This window comes from Stegastes partitus, unplaced genomic scaffold (genome assembly GCF_000690725.1).
Source record: "Stegastes partitus isolate 25-593 unplaced genomic scaffold, Stegastes_partitus-1.0.2 Scaffold66, whole genome shotgun sequence".
Classification (NCBI taxonomy): domain Eukaryota; kingdom Metazoa; phylum Chordata; class Actinopteri; family Pomacentridae; genus Stegastes; species Stegastes partitus.
In genome coordinates, this window is record NW_007577797.1 from 155,270 (window position 1) to 162,278 (window position 7,009).

The window sequence follows — 7,009 nt, forward strand, 5'->3', positions numbered from 1 at the left end:
AATGGTATGCAAATTACCTGTTTTTTTTTTTTTACACAAATAATGAGTCAATACACAGATGCGAAACTGGTTAAGTGCCATCCACCTGCTCTCTGAAAGGCTTCTATCACATTTCATACGCTATTCATTCAACATCGATATCTACGAGCATTAATGGATATTATTTGCTATTTATTAAGCCGGCTTTAACAACCACTGGGCAACAGACCAAGAAGAAAAATCAATAAACACAGGCTACATACGGTGTATCTCTGACTGATTTATCTTTATGACGAACAAAATGATGCCCAAAATGTTGCTGGTGTCTCACAGTTCTTCCTCATGTTGTAAATCAAAATCATGTGCTGCCAGTCTGGTGACAAAATACTCTACAAATTAACTCGGCAATGCTAATTTTAGGTTTATTGAGAACCATTACACAAAAGCTGTTAAATATTTCACAGACACTTGATGTATTTTCAAAAACAGTTACAGCAAATTAGTCTCTTTGAGAGCATGCAAATGTTGTATAAAGAGAAGAGTCGGTGCTTTTTATCAGCATGAGTTAGGTCAGTGGGACTAAAAAGCTGTCATAAATTATAAATATCAGCTCGGGAGAGCCCTAGTCTGAATATAGCCTGCTCCACATCAAGCTAACTGTGCTGCCTCAGTTACTGTAGTCATCTGCTTTTATAAAGAGTGTGCCACGGAAAACTCACTTTAATTAATCCTGTGCTATCATCAGGACACACACGCAAAAAAATATCTTTGCAGGTGCTTGGTAACAATTATCTCCACAAGAAGATGGTCAGCTACCTGCATACAGCTGTCCCTTTCCTCTACGTGAGCATAACAACAATTTAACCAGAAATGGTCATCATCTGGTCGCTGACTAATCCCATGACATCGCTTTGTCACATGACCACACAACGTCAAAACTGTAGTCAGCACCTGAAATTAAATCATCCATGTTTTTTCTCTGTGGTGCAAGCTTTCACCTGTTACAAGCACTTCTTAGCAGCCTGAGACTTCAACAGGTCATGAAAAAGCCATTAAAAGGCCTAAATGCTACCAGAAAAAAAAAGCACTACCCTGACAGGCGTATACCAAAACCAGTGAGACCACGTGCACAAACACTGCATTTTACTAACAGCTTAGACAAATATGTCGCACCAGTTTAAACACTGACACTGTTTAGAGAGTGGAGCACTGGAACAGAAGTTGGCTGACAATGTCAACTCCACGTTTACTCTCTTCGTCTCTTGTAGGATCAGATATAACACACATCTAAAATAAAAAGGGGAAGGGGTCCGTCTTCTGCCCAGTGATATCTAAAGTAAAATGTATGACTGCATGGATTAAAGGAGTGCCAGTTATATTAATCACATCACATAAAAGATGCTCAGGTCAAACTTTAGTTTCCCCACTGGACTGATAACATTTCTAAAGACCATTACACTGTAGAGCTCTGCTGGGAGTTTAAAATCACAACAAGGAAGCTGCCGGCACTAAGAATTTTAAATAATTTAAGCTAATTACCCAGGTGGACAGCCAACGATCACCCTCTAATAGGTATGTTAAAATTGGTATGATTGAAGCTAATGCAGCCACGGTTCAATTGTACCAGTTTGTTTCCAGCAGAGCACACATGTCCCCAGTCTTTACGATGAAGCACTGACTCCCACATGTTGACAATTTATTTGTGGTCTGGTGTTAATATAAAACAAAATGCATCAATAAATTTTACTGGCAGTGGGTGAGCATAAGCTGACGGTTGATGCGGTTTATGATCTTCCCATTAATCTGTCCATTCTAAGGGTCTAGGGCTGCGACTTCAAATTATTTTTAATATTTGTTATTCTTACAATAGCTTTCTTGATGATTATCTAGATCTGTCAATCACTTGGCCAACTTCGCTCAAAGCCCTAGGTCACCAAATGATTTGTTTTCACCAGCTAACAGTCCAAAATGTATTCAACGTACTATGACACAAAATGACAATAAAGCAAACTGCAAATCCCCTCAAGTAAGAGGCTGCAAATCAGCACTGTTTCTCTTCTTTAAAAAAAAGGACAAAATAACTTATTAGCAAATTAAATGCAATATTCTGTTGATCACATAATTATGATTAGCATAGAAAGCACTCTCGAGCAAGCCGATTAATTGGAAGTCCCAATAAAACATGGAGCACCTCACTCTGCAGGCACCTGATAACACAGGGAAGGGCAGCTTACACTATTAAAATGCCTCTTTGTTAAAGAACAGAAGAATAGTATAAAGGCAAGTGCACCACGTAAATACATTTTACCTGAATTGAAACCAGCGATAATATGTGGGATCATTCTATGCTAACCCATAAAAAAGTCTAAACAAAAATTTTCTCTCGCTGGGAAAAAAAGTAAATTTGAATGGAAATATATTATTTCCTCCACTCTGCCAGTAAAAAACCAATTAGTGCTACAAAGGCTTAATCATCAGCCAGCAGCAATATATTAGCAACAAAACATTAATTTTGGCACACTGGAAAAACTGCCACAGCAAACACCGGCTCATTTCCCAAAATGACAAAAATGTTCTCACAGGTCTTTATTTACTACTGCAATACTCGATCAATTCATCAACAATGTCACATGAGTGTTTAGTCACTGATTATGTGTTCTCTCGACTAGCATGTTTTCCTTCCCACTTACAGCAAGGGTAGAAAAAAACAGATGAATCAGATCAAGACTAGATTTGCTAAAGAGGAAATGAGCACTTGTATGGTGAGACAAGCAGGTACATTTAAAAGGAAGGGAGAAAAAAAAAACTTTCCTACCTGCTATAAAGTGTAATTACACAAACCCATATGCTGCACTGATAACGAAACAATACACATGTATTTGTTTAACAAGGTGTAAACAAAACGTCCAACCTAAAGAGAAATCCCACCCTTCTCACTGCCTTATTTTCTCCTCACCCAATATCCTCTTGGTTTACAGTATACGATGATCACTCTCTGTGTCCTGTTTCAAAGGGAATTACATCACCTCCCGTGAGTAAAAAGGCTTTTAAAATGATAATGCTGCCATGGAAAAACCTGGCTGAGTTAAGAGCTGCTGGACAAAACAGGTTGGGGCTGTTCAAATTAAAAAAAGTTTCAACATAGATGATCTAATCGGTCTAAAGGTTTTATTTGTCCAACTTCTGGTATGATATAGAGATATGGGGGAAAAACTCACAGGGGCGTCAATGTGGACTTAGGATTAACCATTACGGAGCCAGAGGAACATTTCTGGTGTATAACAACAGATAAGGAAACACTGCTTGGCTGCTGCGGTCAGGTGTTAGCTTTCATTCAGTCTCCAAGTGGCACAACAAAGTGTAGGACAAGTCTAACAACACAACACTGGCACAGTGTGTGAGAAAAAAAGTCTTTGTTACGATGCAGCTTATCTTCAGGTGTGTTGTAAATGATCATATGAGGAACTGGATAAGTAAAATACCAACACAGACTTTTAATACCTCAATGGAATACGGTGCGTGTTTCTGTCATTCATGCTGAACATCCGCCGAGGAAATCGGTTAAGCATTTACCTTTTTTTAAGATCAATGATCCGTGGAGTAGAAATGTGGCTTTAAGATCACATTTCAATACAATACCTCAAACTCTGTAGTAATGGATGTGTTACATCACACATATTTTTGGTCAATATTACAATGAATACCTGGATAACAGACTACAAACAGCTGGCTATCAGCTCTTAGATTAGGACCTGCAACAAAGACAAGTGGCAGCTGATAGCTCCTAGTGTTTGTTTGCATTTTACTACAGCAAAGATGGCCTTTTAAGCCTAATCAGATATGGTATCAGTTTAAGTACATGACAACACCAGACATCAAATTTGAGTTTTAAGGCAGCAGAAGCAGCCTGAAGGACATTTATCAGCCAACTATATGTATGCAGTGTTAATGTCTTAACAAACTAGAGCCTTGTATTATCAGATAACCAGCATACTTGGATAAATATCTCTGATTCAGTATAAGAGCTTTCACTCGACATGGGAAAAACTCTAGATTAGAAGCACGATCTCAGACTGACACCTAAAACCACAATGCATTCACGGATGTAATTCAGATAGCTGACAAAAGAATTAAAACCACAGGCTTGCTTCTTGTATTTATCTCCACCTGTGCGTTGCTGGCTTCATGGTGACATTTCTCAGGGTTTGCACCTTGTGACAGCATTTCCAGAGATGACAAACACTAAAATAAAAAAATAAAAAAAACAAGGGCATGGACGGATTCCTAAAATCTAAATACAATAAAATAAAAATAAATAAAAAAAAAACTCAGAGATTAGCTCCGGCTGTATCTGGAATCTTAACAGGATTAAATCACAGTGGGGTTAAGTGCGGATAGTAATCTGATTAGTGAAGTGGTGGGAAAATGAAAACGGCGATATGTTGAGAGTAACGCTCACTAATCCTCCTCATCATCCGTCGAAGCGGTGAAGGTGCTCCGCAACAAAAGATGTGCTGCTGCTGCTGCTGCTGCTGCTGTTGTTGCAGTGCAGCTGTTGGCTTCATGACTGACACTGTGGGTGGCAGGGGCATATATTGATTAACAGCTTTATATGTACCACCCTGCGTTATGCTGGATATTCTCCGCCGATTGCGAATAAATAAAAGTCAATCGAGCAGCATTGCAAAAAGAGGCAGCCATGTACAGCTGTGTGATGTGAAACCCACCGAAAACACACACAGCTCTCTTGATGCAATCCCCCCCTCAAAAAAAAACACCGTGGTATTAGACTCTTGCTAAACTGATAACATGCAAAGGTTATAATTTCACAGTTAAAAATCGAGTCGGACGAGCATCAGAATGGGACCTCGGCGATCCTCGGCGCAGGCAGCTAGCGGTGGTGTTAGCATGTCGTACGGGGCCCCGCACACACAGGAGGAGGAAACTTGAGGAAACAAAGACACTCACCTAAATTACCGTCGAGTCGGTGTCTCGTGTGCTGATGTCCGGGTTACAGGCAGGGTGCTACTATCCAAAAAACAGTCAGAGAAGTGGGCATTAGCTTAGCTTCACAGTTTTCCTTGACGGGGGTTGGCTAGTGCTAGCAGCTAGCTAACGCTGCCCACTTAAAGAGCAACTCGGAGCTGGCCCAGTGCGCACATTCTCCTCGGCGAGCCGCCCTCAACTTCTTTATCGTCCCCAGTTGTTTTCACACTTCAAAGTGTCGCCTTCCAAGCGTGACTGGTACAAACGAAGCGAAGGCGACGTCAACGGCAAAACGGTCCGTAACTGGTACGAATTAATGACACAGAACATTAAAAAAATCCAAAATGTCCACGACATTCAGCAAGGAAATACAAAAGGCAAAAATGCGTTCGACCTCCGGCAGAGCTGAAGCTTCTCCTCTGAAGTGTGCCGCACCCAGATGTTTGCAGTCATAATTTCCTTGTGTTTTTATCAGTTGCAGTAAATGCAGCTCCGCAGACTGGACCAAGAAGCTACATGGAGGCAACCTGAAGCGGCGAGTTTCTTCTCTGCGACCTCTGTGTGCCTACATGCAGGAGGAGGCTGTCCACCAGAAGTCGCCTTTCCAGCTCCACCGCGATGCTGCCTCCTCTATCTCACCCAGATACGCTCACCGATCCTCCCTTATCTCCCCCCAATACTCCCAGCGTTTCACTTTCTGGTTTGGTACCACACACGGGTTGTACGAACAATTAGAACAACAAACGAGGTGGAAAAAAAGTCATTTTATTAAACCCGTCTACATGTATACAAAAGGTGTTTGCACTATTTACATCAGCGTGTGTTGTCTCGTGGCGCCCCCTGCTGGATGCATAACTTTTTTTCCTTTGGATGGAATTTTAACCCTCTGAACCAAAGCAGTTTCTAGGCGTTTTTTTTTCTTCCCTCACACACTGTGGGCTCGTTTAGAAACACAATTATGCCTAGAAGCTGAACTCAAACTCAAAATGTCTTTTGTACAATATAACAAAGTTCAAATGTACTAAATCACACAGAAATTAATAAATAAACATACAAACTGCAACCTTGAATCAACACTTTTCCACCGTGTTTATAGTCTGGGAAGTTTCATTTTTGATGATTTTTTTTCATGACAAATGTAGAATAAAGTGATGTTGATGAAATATCCACGTTAAGCGAAGATTTTGTTTATTTTCAGATCGCAACTAATCACCGGTGAGTAGTTCAAGGACTCTGATAAACTGAGTACATTTGGCAATTTCTTTAAAGATGACATGTCTTTCATCAAATGGGCTTTGGGGGTTGAGAAAGTGATTAAAGTATTTCTGCAAAATATGATAATTAAGTTTTTTTTTCCTAATCTAATTAAAACGAGAAATCTGGAGGTTCTTTAAAAGGTGTCATGACAGTAGTGTCATGGCTTTTGGAGACAATATTTTTCCATGAAATAATTAAGGTTAAGTAGCCAGCCTTTCCTGAAGAGAATACCTGTGCAGTTTACGCACATGTTGTGTTTTCCTTAAAGACATTTTCACCATAAATCGATGCAGAAAAGGCACAAACTGGTGCATTAAAAAAAACAGCAGGATGCAGGAAATGAAGTGTTCAATGCTGTAAATTCTAGAGGAATGGACCCCCATACTTACTGCGTTCCCCACAGTATTTAAAAGCTGGTACTCCAACCATTTTCAAATCCCTCTGTAGTTTTGAAATAATGTTTAATCCATACTGTCTAATCCATAAGGTGGAAATAGTAAAATTAAAATTCATTTTCAGCATCCTGATTTTTAAAAAAAATAATAATCCCAGTATTCTGAGCAGGCTTATAACCATTTAAGCAGACATACTGAATCTGAAATCAGAACATAATGCCAAAGGTCAAAAAAGAAAAAAAACCCAAAAACCTTATGGCCATGTTTTTAGGAATATGCATTATTAAGGAAATCTGAAAAAGCAAAGAGACTAGGATGTATTTTTAATGTTTTTTTTTTCATTAGTATGAAAAGAAGACATGTTAAAAAAAAAAGCAAAATATCTCAAAATC

The 7,009-nt window shown here is 39.5% G+C and overlaps 1 protein-coding gene across 3 annotated transcripts in view; it reads right to left on the reverse strand.

Annotated features, from left to right (window-relative positions):
- Window positions 1-6,903, reverse strand: part of erbin (erbb2 interacting protein) — a 57,859-nt gene extending 50,956 nt beyond the window's left edge. For all 3 annotated transcript variants that reach the window (XM_008276143.1, XM_008276144.1, XM_008276142.1), the window contains exon 1: window positions 4,948-6,903. The gene's annotated coding sequence lies outside the window, so the exon portion shown is untranslated. The remainder of the gene's footprint in view (window positions 1-4,947) is intronic.
- Between the last annotated feature and the right edge of the window lie 106 nt (window positions 6,904-7,009).